The 21,652-nt window shown below is 47.5% G+C and overlaps 1 long non-coding RNA gene across 1 annotated transcript; it reads right to left on the bottom strand.

The window, feature by feature from the left end:
* Nucleotides 1-503: 503 nt before the first annotated feature.
* Nucleotides 504-6,728, bottom strand: LOC128833470 (uncharacterized). Its single transcript, XR_008444246.1, has 3 exons — nt 6,642-6,728; nt 4,653-4,766; nt 504-645 (listed from the first exon to the last, which is right to left on the bottom strand). It is a non-coding gene; the product is annotated as an uncharacterized LOC128833470 (long non-coding RNA).
* Between the last annotated feature and the right edge of the window lie 14,924 nt (nt 6,729-21,652).

Genomic DNA, 21,652 nt, shown 5'->3' with positions numbered 1-21,652 from the left:
GGTGCCCCAGAGGGAATCGACAGAACAGGTAATCATCAAGTGATCCATCCCCTGTCGCCCATTCCCAGCTTCCAGCAAACACAGGTTAGGGACACTTCAAGAGCATGGTTTTGGATCCCTGTGTAAGGTGATTTTGGTACATGGTCATATTCTGTTATGAATGTTGCTGCAATTCAAAGTGGAGTTTAGAAATTGAAGATGGCGCATATGATAGGAAGGGTTTGAACTCCATTATGGTACCCTTTCTTCATGGCATTTTCCCGCCAAAACTCTGTTTTCCTCATGGAACCTGAGGGACAGAGAACTGGCGGGAACCGGTTGGGAGCGGTGCCTGTCAGAGTGTGCCTCAGGAATGTGCGCCTCAGAGAGCGTATAAGGGACTGTTAGTGTGACGCAGGTGCTGTCCACCATCGAGGCAGCCACGTCCAGGTCCTTTGTGCGGCATTAGATCAAGACTTAGGCTACTAACATCTGTCAAGGACTCTGATTCTTACCTGACTCCTGTAATCCACCAAAGGATCCAGTGAAGTCTGTGCTATCCGCTCAGATCTGTTGATCTCCTGCTTCGGCAGTAGAGAGCCAAATCCTCCGATGTTCCAGAGATCCTGAGACAGACCATCCATTGCCAGTGTCCTCCATCTGCAACTAGAAGAGAGACAGTAATTATTTTTTGGCATTTATTAGTTTAGCCAAGGGACAATTTAAGGGCCTGGGCTTTATGCCCCCTTACTGGAATCTATTCATGGGTATTGTAGTGTTCCCCATAGTGAATTTTCCCCCAGTTGTATCTATCCCTTAATAAATCTTCTGTTTCAGGTTATATTCTCTCTATTCTTTATTTCAATACAACACGGGCGGGAGGCACACAGATTTCTAATTCTCCCAGATGATAGATGCGGGTAGGAGTCGAACCTGTTGTATGTGTCATCTCCTTATTATTCCACACCTGCCCATCCTGGCTAATAGCCAGTGACAGACCTATCCTCCATGAACTTATTTAGTTCTTTGTTGAACCCTGTTATAGTCTTGGCCTTCACAAAATCCTCTGGCAAAGAGTTTCCCCAGGTTGGCTGTGTATTGTGTGAAGAAATACTTCCTTTTCTTTGTTTTTAAACCTGCTGCCTATTCATTTCATTTGGTGACCCCTAGTTCTTGTGTTACGAGAAGGAGTAAATAACACTTCCTAATTTACTTTCTCCATACCCGTCATCATTTTATAGACCTCTATGCTATCCCCCCTTAGTCATCTCTTTTCCAAGCTGAAAACACCACTATTTACCTCTCTCCTTTTTGAAAACTGACCATTTAGTCAGACCCTTTCTTTCTTGCCTTTTAACCAGTTACCTATCCCAGAGAGGACCTTCCATCTTACCCCATTTTGCTTCAGAGCCTTTGGTGAGGGACCTTGTCAAAGGCTTTCTGAAAATCTTAAGTACACTACATCCACTGGATCACCTTTATCCACATGCTTGTTAACTCCCTCAAAGAATTCTAGTAGATTTGTGAGGTATCCTTTCCCTTTACAAAACCATGTTCACTCTTCTCCAACAAATTGTGTTTATCTATGTGTCTAATAATTCTGCTCTTTACTATAATTTCACCCAATTTGCCTGGTACTGAAGTTAGCCTTAGTGGCCTGTAATTGCTGGGAGCGTCTCTGGAGCCTTTTTTAAACATTGATGTCATATTAGCTATCCTCCAGTCATCTGGTACGGAAGCTGATTTAAAGGATAGGTTATATACCACAGTTAGTTAGTAGTACTGCAATTTCACATTTGAGTTTCTTCAGAACTCTTGGGCGAATACCATCTGGTTCTGGTGACTTATTGCTGTTTAATTTATCGGTTTGTTCCAAAACTGGTCCTTACTGAATACAGTCAAGTCATGATCAGTGGCCCCAGAGCAACCACAAACATCCAGTCCAGTGATCTGTTCATCTTTATCCACCACAAGGAGGCCCACAATAGAGTCACCCCTAGTTGGGTACAAAACTTTGTATTAGAAAAGTATCTATAATTTTTCAAAATCTCCAAGGATGATTTGCTCCTGGCTACGTGAGACCTCCCCTGTCCGTCTCCCAATAGGAAGTCCCCCATGCTAACCTCATTTCTTCCCACAAGTCACAGACAGGTGTAAAAGGAGAAACATTTTCTGCTTGCTGGTTTGGATTCAGTGAACTGTGCCAGCCCTCCACCGGTTCCCCTGCTGGGCTGTGTTATTAGCAGATTGATCCCTGTCCATTCAAGGTCCTGGGATTCTCAATGACCAAGAACGTAAAACAGGTCATGATGTGTCTGATGCAGGGGTTCTCAAACTTCATTGCACTCTGACCCCCTTCTGACAACAAATTACTACATGACCCCAGGAAGGGGGACCGAAGTCTGAGCCCTCCCGAGCCCCACCGCTCCAGGTGAGGGGGGGAAAGCCAAAGCCTGAGCCCCACCACCCTACATGGGGAGGCCAAAATCGAAGCCCAAGGGCTTCAGCCCCAGACAGGGGGCCTGCAGCCTGAGCCTGACTGCCCAGGGCTGAAGCCCTCAGGCTTTGGCTTCGGTCTCAGGCAGTGGGGCTCAGGCTTCTGCTTTGGCCCCAGCAAGTCTAAGCCAGCCCTGGTGACCCCATTAAAATAGGGTTGCGACCCACTTTGGGGTCCTGACCTACAGTTTGAGAACCGCTGGTCTAATGTAAAGTGCCACCCTGACCACCACTATTTTTTTCCCCTCTCTCCCCTTAGGGTTACCATATTTAACAAATAAAAAAAGAGGACCCTCCATGGGGCCCTGGCCCTGCCCATTTCCCACCCCCAGCCCCGCCCCAACTCCGCCCCCTCCTCCCTCCCACTCCCAGCCACGCGAAAAGGGCTGCCCGAGCGCTACCGGCTTCACGGTTTGCCGGGCAGCCCCCAGACCCTGTGCCCCCGGCCGGCGCTTCCCCAGCGCAGCTGGAGCCCGGGAGGGGAAGCGCCCGGCCGGCAGCTGGGGTCCGGAGGCACGGGGGCTGCCTGAAGCCCATAGTGCTCGGGCAGCTCGGCTCTTAAACAGAGCTGAAGAGTCAGGGGAGGAGCAGAGCAGCCGCGGGAGGGGAAGTGTCTGGCCGGCATTTTCCCGGACATGTTCGGCTTTTTGGCAATTCCCCCCGGACGGGGGTTTGATTGCTGAAAAGCCGGACATGTCCGGGAAAAACCGGACGTATGGTAACCCTATCTCATTGGGTTGTAACCAGTGACACTAACATTCCAGTCATACACATCGTCCCACCGGGTTTCCCCATTTCCCCTCCTCAGGGAGAATTTCCAACTCCTCTTCCCTAATGCCAGTGCCAAGAGCAGTGTTGCTTCCCTTCATGAGTGATATCTTGCAGGGCACATACACCGCAGCACAGCATTCCCCTGCATCCACACTTGTGTTACTGCAGGATGGGTTATCTGTAAGCAGGGAGAGACTCCATCTCACATGTCCCTTTCTTCCCTCCACTGGAAGGTGCCGGGGGAGAAAGAGGACGTGTCCCCGGGGCTGAGGCAGAATGGGATTGGTGGCGTTGCAGCATGGGATTGGTGGCGTTGCAGCATGCTCACCAGGAACCCTCAAGCCTTCCCTATCAGCTCTGCAGCATCAGAACAGAAGAGCCTGGACTGGAGCAAGGGAAAGGCCTGTTTCCCACAGAATCCTTCTCTCAGGCCCGGAGCATTTAGAGCAGAAATCCCGGTGGGAGTTAATGTTGCTCTAAAAAGAGCTGCCAAGGGGCGTGCAGCTGCTTGACAACACCACGCAGAGGGATCTGTTTGTAGAGAAGCACAAAGCCCTGCACTGATTCTCTGAGAGGATTCCCCCGAGCAGTTGGGGGAGGCAGGACCTTATTCCTCACCTCTCGTGACAGGGCTGTGTGAGAGCTTGTAGAGCGCCAGAGGCAGCTTTCTAGAGGGTTAATTCAGAAATTCCCTATGGAACCTAGGGGCTGCGGCCTACGGCAGGAAGGAGCCAGGTGGTTGTTGGAGGTTTCACTTCAGCCCAATCTATAGAGAGGGGCCCAGCCAGGGAGTTTGGCTCAAGAAGACCAAGTCTCCAATTTGTAAAGGGTGTTTTGAATTCCAATCCTGTGCTCCAAAGTGCTTGGTGTCATCTGTAGCTTTTAGAAGCATACTCTCCACTCCATTTTCCAAATCATTAATGAGAATATTGAATAGTACCAGACTCTGGGCTTATTCACCACAGCATCACACTAGGAGCTCATGTTGAGTGGCTTCTCCACTATGGCCCCTAAATCCTTTTCAGAGTCACTGCTTTCCTGGACACACTTCCCCATTCTGAAGGTGTGGCCGGCAGGCCTCGTTGCTAGGTATAGGACCTTGCATTTGGTTCTGGTCAAACTTGTTTTCTTTGAATGGGTCCAGCTTGCCGAATGAGCCAGATCACTCTGTTTCAATGCCCTCTCCTCATCAGTAATTACCACTCTGCCACTATTTTGTCACCCACCAATCTTATCAGCAGTGATTGTATGTTTTCTCCCAATTCATTGATAAACATTATTTTAAAAAATTAGTCCTTGAGAGCTTCTTCAGACCCTTAGTACCCAGGACCTGCTCTCCACAGCACAGTGAGAAAAGGCCCTCCAGCCCTGCTGGTACATAGGCGATAAGCACAGAAGAAACACACCTTTAGGAGCCATGTTGTCCATAGGCTCTGAACAGCATGTGGGAGTCAGCAGCTTACAAATGCACTACAGACCTGTAGTGTAGACAGGTCCCAACAGTGTCTCAGTTTCCCACCCTGTAAAATGGGGAGAACAAACAAAACTTTGATTAGCTCTATTTGATAGTTGGGGAAACCGAGGCACCCAGTGGTGAAGAGACTCGCTCATGGTCCCAAACAGGGGCGGCTCTAGGCACCAGCAAAGCAAGCAATTGCTTGGGGCGGCAGATTTGCAAGGGGCACAAGAATCCAGCATGGGAGCTGAGAATCAACAGGGGGCCCTGGGAGCTGTAGTTCCTTGGTTAACTCCCTGCCTATAGAGCCAGCCCCGGAGCAGGGAAAGAACTACATTTCCCAGCATTCCCTTGGCCACTAGCAACAGGAAAGGGTGTGGGAAAGGAGTATGGAACTGAAATCTGCAGCTTGCTGTGAATGGTAGGAACAGAGCCAGCTCTAGGTTTTTTGCTGTCCCCCCCATCCCCCGCCCTGGGCTCCCCCTGCTGCCCCATATCTGGCCCCACCCGCACCCCCTGCCGCCCCAGCCCTGGGCTCTTCCCCCCCACCCGCACCTCCTGCCGCCCCAGCCTGGGCTCTTCCCCAAAGAAAGAATTGGGTGGACTAAATGGACATTGCACCTCTCTATCTGAAGCCTAGCAAGGCAGGTATATGGGTCCCACTAGAATTTAAAATGAAAAGTAAGGGAGGGGAGGCTCTACTAGACTGGGCAGCTTTAGATACAGTACCAGGCACGTAGGAGGATTTACACTTCTGAGCCATGGAAGCAGAAATTGACTTTTCTTTTCCAGATTTAGCTAATATTCAGAAAGGGAATCTAGCACCTGCCTTCCAGATTTGAACATCTCAGAATTCAGGAGTGCTCAAGCTCAGTTTGGGCAACTGTTACTTCATTTCTCCCAAATCAAATATAGTGATCCACTGTAACGTGCTGCAGAAAAAGTAGGATAAATTGAGCAAGAAATGCTTCCCAGTGGTTATTAGGACTGGAATTGCTATTTTCAACAGCCATTGCTTTTATTATTATTATTATTATTATTTATTATTATTAAGTTTTAGTTTTATTTGTTTAAAAGGAAGACAGTGATATTGCCTTGGCAAATTCCACATAGAAACAAAGCGTGGAACAAAAGAATAATAAAGGCACCTCAACTTTTCCTCATTTATGTAGGACAGTCTTATAATATGCCTCCAGATAGCCTTCAATCACACAAGCTGAAAATTGTTCCACTTTACTGCAGTTCTGTAACCATATGGGAACCAATCCTGTCTGTGTTCTGTGCACATCCAAAATTCCTGCTGAATGACCCGCCCTGGGAGCGAGTTACCAGTGACCCAAGGCTGGGGCGGCAGGAGGGTTGGGGGGGGGCAGCCAAAATTTTTTTGCTTGGGGCAGCAAAAAACCTAGAGCCGGCCCTGGCCAACAGAACAGTCCCTAGGAACCTGTTCAAGCCAGTTCCAGCAGCTCCGTGGCTTTTCAAGTGCAGTTCCTCTGGTGGTCCACAGCTACCCCTCAGGATTGGGAGGGGGGCAGAAAGTTGCCATAACACCACCTCTGTCCCCCTAACAGGAGAGCCAAGGAGGGTCCTAGTTCAACTGAGGCTCCAGAACAAGACTTTTAATGACCACAACTGGCCGGGCCCTTGCCTTGCTTTTATACTCTATATTATATGAAAGACATCCCCCCAGGAGCAGCACATCAGCCCCTCAGATCACATTGGCTCTGTACTGACTGGGAGGGAAGCAGTGCCACCTACTGAATTACCACCACCATTTGTTGGGCTTCCCTGGAAATCCCACTTCTAAGTATTGCCTGAGTCCAACACTCTTTAGCTGTGGCAAAGCTACAGGATCACAGCCCAAGGCAACATAGCTAGGGCCATAGAAAATGATAACGGAAAGACAAAAGAGCCCAACTGATCATAATTTCAGTGATACCTTTGCTCAGCTAGAATACCGTGGGATTCCACAACCTTGCGGAAAATGTTGGTAGCAATGGACAATTCATCACATGCTTTCCATATTTCTCTGCCATTGACCCTGAATCTTAACTGTGGACATTGGCATGAGAACAGGATTTTGCTTCTGTACCGTTCATTTTTGCTCATTTCTGTTTACTCCTCCTGCAGAAAAATATGATAAATGATAATACTTTGCAGTTCCATAATGTGGTAAATTCCTGTGGGGGCGTCAACACTCCATTCCATGACTGTATAATCCAGGCCAGGTTTTAGGTAGCATTTGTGTGGGAATCCTGGGAGGCAAAAACTATTGGATGCATGAGTCCTGAACCCTAAATTAAATATCCCCTTTGCGTGTACTATACTTCCCTCTGGGAATGAATCTCAAAGCCCAACCTGGCAACACCCTAGAATGGAAGATCAATATTATCATCGTCCCCATTTTACAGATAAAGAAACTGAGGCACGGAAGCACTAAATGACTTGCTCAAGGGCCCTTGGGAAGTCAGATCTCTCCAAATCCTATGCTTTCACCACCTCCCTCTTGCCATCCCCCCTCTTGCCTCTAGCGAAATCAGTATAATTCTGCCTAACATCACAATAGGCTGCCATGGAAATGATTAGAGAGAGATAAGGGGAGTGTGAGGTAATATCCTGGGACCAACATGGCTACAGCTACACGGCATACACAGAAATGATTGTGATTTTGCAAATGGGATTGTGACTTTCTGTGAGGAATAAGCAGCAGGCCCAGATGAGGAACAAAGCTAACAGACCATTCTGGAGCTGACAGTCTGCGGGGAGCTGGGTGCTGCTGGCCTGTAACCAGCATCTCATTAGCACTTCCATGATTTATGGTTTGTTCTTAAATCAGAAGCAGTGGTGGTGATTCTTCCATCAGTGTTCGCAGGGCACTTCCCCCCCTGACATACAAACCCTAAAGCAAACTATGCACATTTATTTTCTTCCCAGGTTTTTTGCTCCATACACAGCTGTTAATTTCCCTGTGCAACACTTCCATCACTCAGATGATCCATGCTTGCAAAGCCAGCTGCTCCCCTTTTCCCTAATGGGCAGTGTAAATTCCATGATGGGGCTCCAGAGCAACATAAGCAGCAAGCATTTAGGAAGGGCACCAAGATGTTAACAGACATCCCAGTTAACAGACAACCCTCCGCAGAAGCCCCTGACACTTTTAAAAGAACTCTATATTCATAAATGTATATATATGCAGCTTGTGACAAAGTGGGGCTTTTCCCTTGTTAGGTTGTATGTGAGTCTCACTGTTGAGCCTATGTGAGTTTTACTGTTTTGCATGAATAATGTGTGCCTCAGTTTCCCTGTGTGCGGCACCAATACCTTGGTGGTGGGAATAGGGGTGTGTGACTTTGGCTGAGACCTCTGGGGCAGGTGAGGCTGTTCTAGCTGTCTGCATGTATGCCATGCCCAGTGCCCTTCATAACCTGAGACTCAGGAGGGGGATGCAACCAGGGGATGACCAGGTGACTCTTTGCCTGGGAAGCGAGACAAAGACAAGGAGGAGGACCAACGGGGGTGTCTGAGGTCGGGTCGCTGGAACCTGGCAGTCTGCTTCGGGGGACTGGAAGAGGGGGACTCCAGGCCGCCTGGCCCAGGACTCCCCAAGATGGACTTGTGGCTGAAAGTCACTGATTTCTGCACTAACAAGTTCTGTTCTATGCTGTGTTCCTGTCGACTAATAAACACGGAAATGATTCCGGTTTACACTGGCTGAGAGTCACGTCTGACTGCGGAGCTGGGGTGCAGGGCCCTCTGGCTTCCCCAGGAGCCCTGCCTGGGCGGACTCGCTGCAGGAAGCGCATGGCGTGGAAGGGGATGCTGAATGCTCCGAGGTCAGACCCAGGAAGGTCGAAGTTGTGTAAGCTTCTTGCCCTGCAGACACTATGCTCAGAGAGAGGAGGCTCCCCCAGAGTCCTGACTGGCTTCATCTGGAGTAGTTCCAGAGCATTGTCCGGTGACTCTGTGATACAGCTATGGAGTGACCACAACCCACTGGGAGTCAGTACAGAATGAAAGGGTGGTCTTGTGGGTAAGGCATTAGAACAAGAATCAGGAGAGCAGGGGCCAGTTCCTGGTTCTGTTGCAGACTGCCTGTGTGACCTGAGACAAAACATTTAACTGCTCTGTGCCTCAGTTCCCCATCCATAAATTGGCCAGGCAAATACTCCCCTGTCTGTTGTGAGGATACTTACTTTAACATCTATGAGGTGCTCGGACACTGTGGTATCATATAAGGGTGTTGGTAGAACAGTGATGCAAATTTTAAAAATTGGGGTTATTGTGGGACCAGCAGTGAAATCAAATGAGTCCTGCAGTTGCACTGAGCAGAAAATGAAGATGAGTCAGAAAAATCGACAGGACATGCCCCATGGTTGCACCTACATTACTGATTAACGGGAGCAGGGCCGGCTTTAGGCCGATTCAGCCGATTCAGCTGAATTGGGCCCCGCGCTAAGAGGGCCCCGCGCCGCAGCTCTCCACCCCACCCCCAGCTCACTTCCCCCTCCTCCCCTCCCCTCCCCTGAACGCTCTGCCCTCTGCTCCTCCCCCGCCCCTGCTTCCCGTGAATCAGAGGTTCGCGGGAAGTCTGAAAAGAAGCAGGGGCGGGCAGACAGCACCAGGTAAGCTAGGGTGGCGGGGGGCGCGAGAAGGGCTCCGGGAAGGCGTGGCCCAGTCCGGCCCCGGTTCTGGCCGAGCGCGCCAGCCCCAGCGGCTCCGGGCTGGCTTGGCTCCAGCCCGGCCCCCGTGGCACGGCTCGGCTCAGGTCCGGCCCAGGCCCCGCGGCTCGGGTCCGGCCCGGACCCCGCGGAGCGGCTCGGGTCGGTCCAGCCCAGCCCCCACAGCACGGCGCGGCTCGGGCCCGGCCCCGCGGTGCGGCACAGCTCGGGTCTGGCCCGGCCTGGCCCCCGCGGCGTGGCGCGGCTCGGATCCAGCCCGGCCCCCACGGCGCAGTTTGGGTCTGGGTCTGGTCCGGCCTGGCCCCCGCGGCGCGGAGCGGCTCTGGCCGCCGAGCAGCTCTGGGCCAGACCCAAGCCCGGCGGCCCCGGACGGAGCGTGGCTTGATTCCTGGGGGCGGGGCTTGCCGCAAGCCCCGCCCCCAGGAATCGGGCCCCGCTCTTGCTAAAGCCAGCCCTGAACGAGAGACAGGTCTGATTTTCAAAAGCTCAGGCACTCACTGAGCATCTGAAGAAGTGAGGTTTTTACCCACGAAAGCTTATGCCCAAATAAATCTGTTAGTCTTTAAGGTGCCACGAGACTCCTAGTTGTGTTAACAGTACTTGTTAGCTGTGTTGACCTCACTATTTGGTCAAGCTTTTGATTGGCCTTTGGTAAAATTAGGGACTAGGAGGATGGCTGGTTGTTAGCAGAGGTTTCATTATGCTTTTGATTTTGTAATTAACTGATTTATGAATGCACGCCACACTGTACTGCTATACATTTCTAAAGCTAAAATGAATAATATTGTTATCCTGCAATCTAATTCCGAATGCAGGGAGATTGTTGCAGCGCTGTTTTCTTGGCCACTGCAGCTAATTTGATCATAAAATCATAGAAGTGAGTTTTACCTTCATTATTTTAATTGCCAGCTAATTTAAGTGTGATACAAAAAAGACACTTCAGTATAATTACAAAGCCATCTGAGGGTTTAGATTTGAAAGGTTAGATTTAAAATCTGACCTGTAGTACCACAGTAGCCGCATGATATTAACATTTCCACCTTGTCCAAAAAGAATCATATTCTAAGGATATCATATAAACCCAAGGGAATGCTCTGCATTGTCAGAGTATCATAATATTGTTTGCAGTGTTGTAGCCATGTTGAGATCTATAGATATATATCTCATAATATTATACTTTCCAGTTAGAATCTGTTCATGAATTTGAATATTTATACTAATAAATTCAGTCCTATTGTGTATCAAAGCCATAGTGCCCTGCCCTACTTTGCATATATGAAGGCCACAGCAGCAGTGGGAACACTTATGGCCATTATTCCTGTTATCAATGGCTTGCAAACAGTCCTTTGGACTGCTAGGCGCAAGTGCATGAAATGAACGGTGGAGGGCTCCCTCTGTCTAGGCTTTGCATGAAGATTCCTAAAGAAACCCTGTTAATACGTGGTAAGGAAGGAAGCTTTATGAGCATCTGTATGAGTCTCACACACTGAATTCCTTCCTCCCCCCGCCCAGTAACTGGACATTTTCAGTTAAGAAAAGATGTCAGGGTTTCTGTTTTTCCACAAATCCTCTTTTATCCTCCTGCCAGCTTGAATGTTGTATGTACTAGAGGGTCACACACTTCTTAGCTTGTGTAGCTCATTGTGCATAGCAGGGACTCCTTAACTTCTTTCATTCCATCCCAGGAGCTACCGTGGGCCACCCTCCCATCCCCCTCTACATCAGGGACTCCCTACAATTCTCCCCAACCTCCTCCCTTATTATGATTATTTGTATTACCACAGCACCTAGGAGCCCCAGGCATGGGCCAGGACCCCACTGTGCTGGGCACTGTACAAACTCAGAATTAAAAGATGGTCCCTGCCCCAAAGAGCTTGCAATCCCAGTATAAGAGACAAGAGAGAGATACAGATGGGGGAGTACAAGGAAACACTGAAATCATTGATAATTAGTGTCTCTCTCCTGTCTGTTACAGAGGCTAACAGTGCAAATGCTCAAATATTACCTTACAATATGGGATACAGATGTTGTAAGTGAAATTAATGCATGCAGCAGTTTACAAGCATTCCATAAAGTCGAATCACTAAACACATTCTTATAATTCTAACACCTGTGTTAACAATACTAACACCAAGGTGAGCCAGACTGGTTCCAGCTATATATGTCGGAGTTCAGTGGAGACATAGGGACCTTGGCATGAGCTGGCACCTGGTCTGCCAGCATCATACAGTCTCCCCATGCCAGGGGCTCTCTGTGATCCCCTTCCCCTATACAAATCTCCCCCAATTTCTCCCTGCCAGGGGTTCTATGTGCCCCTTATTCCCCTCTTCCCATACCGAGGACCCCATTCTCTTCACATGGCTGTAGCTGTGTGCATTCCCAATTCCAAACTCTCCACTTCCGCCCCATACAGGGGCTCTGTGTACCCCCATCCTTCCTCCACCCATACCAAGGCCCTACAATCCCCTGCCCCTGACCAAGTGTTCTATGTGCCCTCTGTTACCCCCTCCCCCCAGCAGGGTCCCCCCACTTCCTGCCCATTTTAGGGGCTGTGTGCATGCCTCCATTCCCCCTTCCTCGGGACTGGCATTCCCCCATTCTCTCTCCTATGCGAGGAACTCTGTATGACCCCCCATTTCTTTCCCTCCCCGCACTTGCTAGGGGCTCTGCATGCCTCACTTATGCCTCCCCTCATACCAGAGTCCTCCATTTCTCCCCCATGACAGTTGCTCTGTGTGCACCCCATGCTTCCCCTATTCTCCCCAACATACCATTATGATTTATTTTCTTTTAGTCTGGGATATTAGTCATTCAGGATGTCACATGGTGTTAAACTTTGCTGGGAAGATGAGCAGAGATGAGATTAGGGGACTTGTTATGCTGGAAGGCATTAATGGCTGCCGTCAATCAGTTCTTTGATCTACAGACAATCACAGAGGTGGTTGAAGCTGTGGGTCTGCTAAACACATGGCAGGGGTTCCATATGTTCCCCATTTCCCCCCTTTTGTTTTTTTCAGTTTTCCCCCAAAATCAATAGGGTTCTGTCCAGCAATGCCTACAACGTTCCCTGAAATTTTGGAATTGCTCAGATGTGGTGTTTAAAGGTGTAACAGACTTCCTTGGTCCTGTTTCTGTCTCAGTCGACAAACCACTCAGAGACCCTTCTGCTGGTTCAACACCGTGTGCACTTTATTTATAATTGAGTCCCACCACGTTGGCAGCATGCCTAGCGCTGACTCACTCCTGCCTGCTTTCCTCCCTTTCACTTCCTTCCTGCACCTATTTGTGAGCTCTGGCTAATGGCTTAATTAGCCTTTCTGCCCTGCCATGCCCCTCCCACAAATTAGGCACAGGTCTGCCTCATCAACTCCAATCTGCTATGCTATGCCTGATTGGCGCTGCTGTGAACAGAGTGCTGACTCAGGGTTTCCTACCTAGCACTCTGTCACAAAAGGTTATCATTTATTTGACAGATACACGGACAGAAATACTGTCCAGTGGAGTGTAAGGCCTTCACAAGCTTAGCCAACAACACTGTAAAATGGTCCTAACAAGTATCTCTTTCTTCATCTTATTCAGTTTGCTGTTAAGAATTAAAATCCCATCCCTACTGAAAAGAGGTCACTACCAGCAGCCTTCCAATGCACCTGTGCTTAGAGCAGTGGTCCCCAAAATTTTGAGGACCATGCCAGGAGTGGGGCCGCAGCTCTGGGAGGGGGGGTATGTGACCAGGGCTAAGGGGGCCAAGGCCGGGTCTGCAGCTGGGGCTGGGGCAAGAGCTGCAGCCAGGATCCAAGGCTGGAGACGGGGGCAGGAGCGGAGCTGCAGCCGGGCTGTGGTGGAGGTTGGCAGCCAGCCCACTGCCACGTGTGGCTCCATGCCTGGCCAGGGGCCGAGGCTGGGGGCTGGGCTCGGAGGTGAGCCACACCGAGGATGGGGATGGGGCCAGGAGCAAGGGACACAGCTGTGGGCAGGACCGGAGCAGAGCTGGGGGGGTGGGAAGGGGCTGGATGGCAATCCCACCCCATCCCACATGGGGGCTGGCCCGCCCCCCCCCCCAAACGTTGCAGGGACACACCCCACAGTTTGGGGACCTCTGGCTTAGAGAAACAAGGCAGCATTTTCAAACTTGGGTGCCCAAAGTGAAGCACCTAAACCCATGGCTAGGCCCCTCAATGGGCAGTCTGCTTTTCAGAGGTACTTGACCACCCTCACCTCTTGACATAAGAACATAAGAATGGCCATACTGGGTCAGACCAAAGGTCCCTCTAGCCCAGTATCCTGTCAGAGCAATGGAAGTTACCAGGAGGCGAACAAGAGAGACCAGTGGATCAGGATGGGTTTTAAATGAAGGAACACAGAGGAAGAGGGGCCAGAAAGAGGAAGCATGGGGCAGGAAAGAGTGAGCAAAGTCACAGAAGCTGGGAAGAGGCTCCATAAGAGAGAGCTCAGCCAGGGTGCAACAGCCAGCATGAAGAGGGGACACCCTGCCCTCCCGGACCCAGATGGTTCCTCCAGGACTCACAAGGAAAGGGCGATAGAAAGCAGGGGACATTTGTGCTTTCGTGCATTTATTGTTTTCTAGAATCTGTACTCTCCTGTGCTGAACAGGATTAAATCAAAGAGCATAAAGATGTCAGACTGGGCAAAGCATGGGTGTGCGTGTGTATGTGCTTCGCACCTTTTGGGTGGAGTTCTGGAAGAGGTGGGGTGCTAAGTACTAGGGACCTGAAGTCAGCACTGCTCCCAGAGGAGCTAGGCAGCTGGACAGCAGGTTCCAACACTCAGAGGAGGGTGCCAGATAATGTCCACACCCCGACAGTGTGCCTAAGGACCTGAGATTGGGGCAGTGGCTAAACTCTATTCAGGCTCCAGGGACTTGGAACACCTAGGGATCCAGACCACCGTTGGCTTGGATTCCCCTCGCAGCACTCCTCATGGATGGACAGGAGGGGATGCTCAGTAGGATGTGTGACACATGCTATCCCCTACTAGAAGAACACGGAAATGCAATGAGTGGAAGGGAATACTGGCTCAGACACCACTGAGTCAGCCTCTGCAATTCATTGCTTCAGGCAGTTAATGCATCAAATACTGTCACTGAATTTCTTAAAGGGGCTGTATAATTCTATTGCTCCTAAGAACACTTGCAGTTTTCACTTGCTAAGGGAAGGGTAAGCCAATCCTGCACTTCAGGGTGCACACCGATGGCTAAGGGGGTCAGAAAGGAATACCCAGTTACTACATATAGCACTGGAAGACTAACTGAACTATGCATTTTTTTTCATTCCCCTGGCATATCAGGTAGGGGCAACTCTCAGAGACCAGACAGTGGATTTGGACCAATGTTATGACTTGGCATGGCAAATCTATATGGTGGTCCACAGCTTTTTGAAGACATGTTCCCCTCATAAACCACTAGTGTGATACAATGGTTAGCACAGGGGGATTCCTGGATTCTATTCTCAGCTCTGGGAAGGAGTATAATCTAGTAGTTAGAGGAGGGGGACTAGGAGGCAGGACACTTTTGAGGTCAGACCAGTTTATCATAATAGTATTTTCTGGCATTAATATCTATGAGTATGAGAAATGTCCCAGTATACAACAAAAACACAGCAATGTTAAGACACTATATACAAATATTTCTAGCACCAGGAAGTATTTGTTATATGGCTAAGACCTAAGAGGCAGAGTTTAAAAGAAAGATCAGCTCCAATGGCCAAACATAACAGATTAAGGCAGAGGATTACTTCAATTGGGGAATGGATGTGTTGAATATGACACATGGTTTAGCCCAGGGACCTCTGCCTAATTAATTTTGTAGTTTTTTTGTTTTTCACCTTATGAAATTTGGCATGTTTTACTTGGCTAACTTCTTTGCTGAACGCTGGGGAGCTGCCCCCTCTCTTTCTGTGCTTATTTAGTAACTGCACACTCTGGTTCACAATGTGATAAATATCTCTTGAATTCTTTGCATCTGTATGTTGCATGTTAGCGTCCATATAAAAATGCTCAGCCCTTTCAGTTTTGTTCCTAGAGTTTAACACTTAATAGTGCTATGAGGTGGGAAGACATCCGTCTCATTTCAGATAGCCAGTCATGCTCTCCCCCTGGGACCAGTACAATAACCATGTAATTCCGTCTTGATATCTAGATGTTTATTTGAACATGGATATACCACTTTTACCCTCAAATCAATTTCCCCTACTTTTTTTAAAAAAACTCTGATTTCTTATTTGCCCCCTGCAGCTTTAATCTGAGAGTGGCTTCTATTAAATTTAGATTACTTTCCCTTGGGAATTACAGGATAAAAATGCAGCTAACAAATCAGGGGAACTGCTAAACAAGAACAGCTTCTAAACAGATAGACGGGATCTAATTTTCAGAGGTTCTGAGCTCCCACTAACCTCAACAGGAGCTGCAGGTATCCAGCAACCAATATCAGGGCCATAGTGTACCTCCCTTGCAAAATTAGAGTATTAGTTTAATCTGAGCTGCTACTGCCCACATCAAGAGGAATACATTTCAGTAGGAATTTGCGTGACTAAGGACTGGAAGCAGACACTTACTGTAGATAGTGCTGTTTAAAAATTGATCCAGCAGCATTTTTAAAAACTGAGTTTTTGTTATTTTATTAAGTTTGCAAAGATTGGAGTCCAGGATTCAGTGGAGTTTTTTTTTACCTGTGGTATGAAAAGATGTCACCACAAATTCCTAAGATTGGATCCACCAGCTTTTTACTCACCTCAATGCCTTCCTGCAACTCACTCATGGAAGTGAGGGCTGCAGAACGGGGGCCCTAAAGGAAAGGAAGGAGATCTGCAAATGAGAACACCTCCTCCCCACTCCCACTCTCTAAAAGAGAACAGTGATTGAATAGCCACACACTGCAGAAGTAGCCTTTAGCTGTGAATAACTCATTTGTTAGTTTCTTTGAAGACAAACCCTCTTACCTCTTAAAAAGCCACAGCCCTTAGCTCAAGTACCATCATTTGGATCAAAGTGGAGCTTTTTCTTTCAGTCAGTTTCACTCTGTTTGCTACAGTGTATATTATATCTATGTATAGAAACATCTATATTTTCAGAAATAACTAGAGATTTGAGTGCCTCACTCAGTTCTTTGGTACTCAACTTGAGACATGACAAAAAGAGGCCTGATTTTCGGAAAGTGCTGAGCATCTCTGAAAATCAGGCCCCTTTAAGGGGTCTCAGTTTGGGCACCCAAAATCATTAGTCACTTTTGAAAACGTAGAACTCAAGTTTAATCGAAGCATTTGCCTGAGGAATCTCAGCTGTTTGACTGTGAATAGAGGCTATTTCCTTTGTGTAAAGTTGACCACATGTCCTGGAACAATAAATCATTCCACTGTGAATTCATGCAGGTGTCTAGATAAGATTGCCTTTTATTTAAATAATCACCCCATGAGTACGATCTTGCTGAGTTCAACAAGGGTTGAGAGGGCTCTGCATCTTGTAGCATCAGCCCCCGTTTACCCCCTGCATCCCCTTAGCATCTCACTGGGATTGGAGGGGATTTCAACCACAGCTCATCACGGATGGATGAACTAAGTCAGACAAAAAAATCAGCTCCTTAGCTCAAAATGAACTACTTTGGAGCTCTGAATAATGTCTTCCCTTCTCCAACATTATTATTCATTTCTATGGGCTTCTGTGCTAGGCCCTGAAGAAAAGCAGAGTTGCCAGCCTGCCCCAAGAATCACAAAGTCCCACAAAAATCTCATCTGAAGACAGTCAGCTCTGGATGGTTCTGCCAAGGTTTGGACTTTTGTGGGGGCTTCTCTGCCCTTTTGAGGCTTTCATGCATCAGTAACACATGAAGCCGAGGGACTTTTAGGCTTTACATACTGGTGCTATGTTGAGGCAGAATCTGTTTGAAAGAGTCCTCTTCCACTAATCAACCAAATCAATGCAGTAAAGCCTTAATCATTCATAATTACATTTGAGTGCCTGCAGCACTTCCGGAGATTATGTAGTGCAAGGATTTACTATAACTAAGAGCTGAGCTACAGTGACATCCTACTTAGGACCCTAAATGAATTTCAGTCATTTTGTGGGAGCAAAGGATGTATTAGATCAAGATATAAATTGGCTCTTCAGAGCCAGTTAATTAGACCATAAGTGAGATGGGGCTATGCTTTTCTTCAGATGATTGTTTCTTTTTATTCAGCTCAGAAGTCAGGTTTCTACTAGTGTCTGTCAGTCTGTTTCAGATTTGCCATCTGAATCACTCTGATCAAACCAGGTAAATTACATCCAGAGTAATCAATATAAAACTTATTCTCCAATGTGCCCTACCATAGGCTGGACTCAAATGTCATGATGACTGTTTGTAAAGGTCTTTCCTTAAAAAAGACATGCCTAATTAGAGAGGACAGAAAGTGTTCTGTTAAATTTCAGATTTATCTTACCATAAGGAATCCTTGAGGGGCCACTTAGGGATCCGGGACAAAATCAGTACTTGGTCCTGCTAGTGAAGGCAGGGGGCTGGACTCGATGACCTATCAAGGTCCCTTCCAGGTCTAGGAGATAGGATATCTCCATTAATTATTATTATTAATTATTATTATTATTATCTGAAACGGGATAAGTGATTTTGCAGCAAACATAAATGCAAGACGAACGTTATAATGAAGGTGTTTATTTAAAAGGACAGCACAATACTTATAATGCTTATACAGCACTTTACAAACATTAAACTACTTCATCTTCACAACACACCTGTGCTACATCCATGTTAGAGATGAGAAAGCTAAAGGCTATCTGAGCATTAAGTAATGGTACTAAACATGGAGACACCCTGAGGCCACAAAGGAACACTGCTGCCAGAACCAGGATTAGAACTCTAGAATAACTATCTCCCAAGCCTGTCATAACACCAGACCATGGTTCTCACCAGTAAACCAGGTTTCAGCAATTCCTCATATAACTTATAAAAAAAAAAGCACAGCAGACAGTCTTTAGTTGCTGAAGTTAATTTATTTCTGAAAGGTGACTTCAGCAATAACTGCTTCTTTAAAATGTTCATTTAGGGTAAAATAATTTCTCCCTCCTAATACCAGGCAATACCAAAATAGCTAGATTACAAATTGAAAACATTATATAGATAACCTACCTATATATGTCTCCATCTTTGAATACAAGTTCTTTCAGTCAGGTAGTACATTCCCTTACAACGGCTGTGTTCAAGATTGCCAATAACATTTTACTGAACTGAAGTCAATTACAAAGTCCCTTTTTCATGTGATTTTTATTCAATATTTTGCTAAATACAGATACAACACAAAGAGAGTAAAAACAGTATGGAATTAGTTACAATACTATTATATACATCTGTCAGGACTGAGATCCCCACTTTGAACTTTAGGGTACAAATGTAGGGGCCTGCGTGAAAAACTTCTAAGCTTAACTACCAGCTTAGCTCTGGTTCGGCTGCCACCATCAATGGATTCCCTCCCTGGGAAGCCTTGAAAAACCCTCACCAAATCCCTGGTGAAAACAAATCCAAAACCCCTTGGATCTTAAAACAAGGAGAAATTAACCATTCCCCTCCTTCCTCCCACCAACTCCTGGTGAATCAGTTCCAACCCCCCCCCCCCCTGGGATCTACAACAGGGAGAAATTAACCATCCCCCCTCCTTCCTCCCACCAACTCCTGGTGAATCAAGATCCAAAACCCCTTTGGATCTAAAACAAGGAAAAATCAATCAGGTTCTTAAAAAGAAGGTTTTTAATTAAAGAAAAAGGTAAAAATCATCTCTGTAAAATCAGTATGGAAATTAACCTTACAGGGTAATCAAACTTAAAGAGCTCAGAGGACTCCCCGCTAGTCTCAGGTTCAAAGTACAGCAAACAAAGATAAACACTCTAGTAAAAGGTACATTTACAAGTTGAGAAAAACAAAGGAAAACTAACACGCCTTGCCTGGCTATTTACTTACAAGTTTGAAATAGGAGAGGCTTGTTTAGAAAGATGTGGAGAACCTGGATTGATGTCTGGTCCCTCTCAGTCCCCGAGAAGGAACACACTCCCAAACAAAGAACACAAACAAAAACCTTCCCCCCCCAAGATTTGAAAGTATCTTGTCCCCTTATTGGTCCTTTAGGTCAGATGCCAGCCAGGTTACCTGAGCTTCTTAACCCTTTACAGGGAAAAGGATTTTGGAGTCTCTGGCCAGGAGGGATTTATAGTACTGTACACAGGACAGCTATTACCCTTCCCTTTATAGTTATGACACGCCCCCCAAATCACAGATAGTGTTGGATGTTCGGTTCCACACTGGCTGTGATTTCTTCCTGGAGTTTTAGGAGAAAACAGAGTTAATAAGACACATGTACCTTTAGACATACTACTGATTATATAAAAACTAACAATATGTTTCATTCCAAAAACAATTGTTAACCAGTTAACTCTGGGAAACTTTCCCGGGAGAGTGCATCAGCCACTTTGTTAGAAGCTCCCGAAATGTGTTGTATTTCAAAATCAAAATCTTGGAGAGCTAAACTCCACCGAAGAAGTTTTTTGTTATTTCCCTTGGCGGTATGAAGCCACTGTAGCGCAGCATGGTCTGTTTGTAGTTGGAAACGCCGTCCCCAAACATATGGGCGTAGCTTTTCCAGCGCGTACACAATGGCATAGCATTCCTTTTCGCTGATTGACCAATGGCTTTCCCTCTCAGACAGTTTCTTACTGAGAAATACGACAGGATGGAATTCATGATCCGGTCCTTCCTGCATTAAAACTGCTCCCACGCCTCGCTCAGACGCATCTGTGGTTACTTGGAACGGTTTGTCAAAGTCTGGGGCCCTTAGCACAGGGTCAGACATGAGTGTTGCCTTAAGCTGGTTAAAGGCCTTTTGACACTCATTAGTCCACTGAACTGCATTTGGCTGTTTCTTTCTGGTTAGGTCTGTCAGCGGGGCGGCGATTTGGCTGTAGTGGGGTACAAATCGCCTATAATATCCAGCCAAGCCTAAGAAGGATTGGACCTGTTTCTTAGACTTTGGAACCGGCCACTTTTGGATAGCATCCACTTTGGCCTGTATGGGATTTATAGTTCCTTGACCCACCTGGTGCCCCAGGTAAGTCACTCTGTTTTGGCCTATTTGACACTTTTTAGCCTTAACAGTTAGTCCTGCCTGCTGGATGCGCTCGAAAACTTTTTCCAGGTGCTCCATGTGCTCTGCCCATGAATCAGAAAAAATGGCCACATCATCGAGGTAGGCAACTGCAGATTCTCCCAATCCCGCTAGGAGACCATCTACAAGTCTTTGGAAGGTGGCGGGTGCATTTCGCAACCCGAAAGGGAGTACATTGAATTCATACACCCCTGCCTGGGTGACGAAGGCTGACCTTTCCTTAGCGGGTTCATCTAGTGGTACTTGCCAGTACCCCTTGGTTAAGTCTAAAGTAGAGATGAATTGGGCATGTCCCAATTTCTCCAATAGCTCATCTGTGCGTGGCATTGGATAGTTGTCAGGACGAGTTACAGCATTTAGCTTACGGTAGTCCACGCAAAAGCGTATTTCCCCATCTGGTTTGGGAACTAGAACCACTGGAGATGCCCATGCACTCTTAGAGGGGCGGATTATACCCATCTGTAGCATGTCCTGGATCTCCCTTTGTATAGCAGTTTTGGCATGAGGTGACTCCCGGTAGGGTGGGGTTCTAATAGGGTGAGCATTACCTGTGTCAATGGAGTGGTATGCCCGTTCGGTCCATCCTGGAGTGGCTGAGAAAATTGGTGCAAAGCTTGTGCACAGCTCCTTGATCTGCTGTCGCTGCAGACGTCCAAGGGTCATGGAGAGGTTCACCTCTTCCACGCCACCATCCTTTTTTCCTTCGTAGTAGACACCTTCAGGCCACTCCGCGTCATCTGTTTCCTGGGCTGTAAACTGGCAAACGTTTAATTCTCTGGAATAAAAGGGCTTAAGAGAATTAACATGGTATACTTTAGGCTTTATGTTGGAGGTGGGGGAGACTATGAGATAGTTAACAGCTCCTAGGCGCTCCTGGACCGTGAATGGTCCTTCCCACGACGCTTCCATTTTATGGGCCTGGATTGCCTTTAAGACCATGACTTGGTCTCCTACTTTGAAGGACCGTTCTCTGGAATGTTTATCATACCAGGCCTTTTGCTCTTCCTGAGCATCCTTTAGGTTTTCTTTAGCAAGGGCCAAAGAATGTCGGAGGGTGTTTTGTAGGTTGCTTACAAAGTCTAGAATGTTTGTTCCTGGAGAAGGCATAAACCCCT

This window comes from Malaclemys terrapin, chromosome 3, assembly GCF_027887155.1.
Source record: "Malaclemys terrapin pileata isolate rMalTer1 chromosome 3, rMalTer1.hap1, whole genome shotgun sequence".
Taxonomy (NCBI): Eukaryota; Metazoa; Chordata; order Testudines; family Emydidae; genus Malaclemys; species Malaclemys terrapin.
The sequence above is the reverse complement of the archived record's forward strand: the minus strand, read 5'-3'. Positions and strand labels throughout refer to the sequence as shown.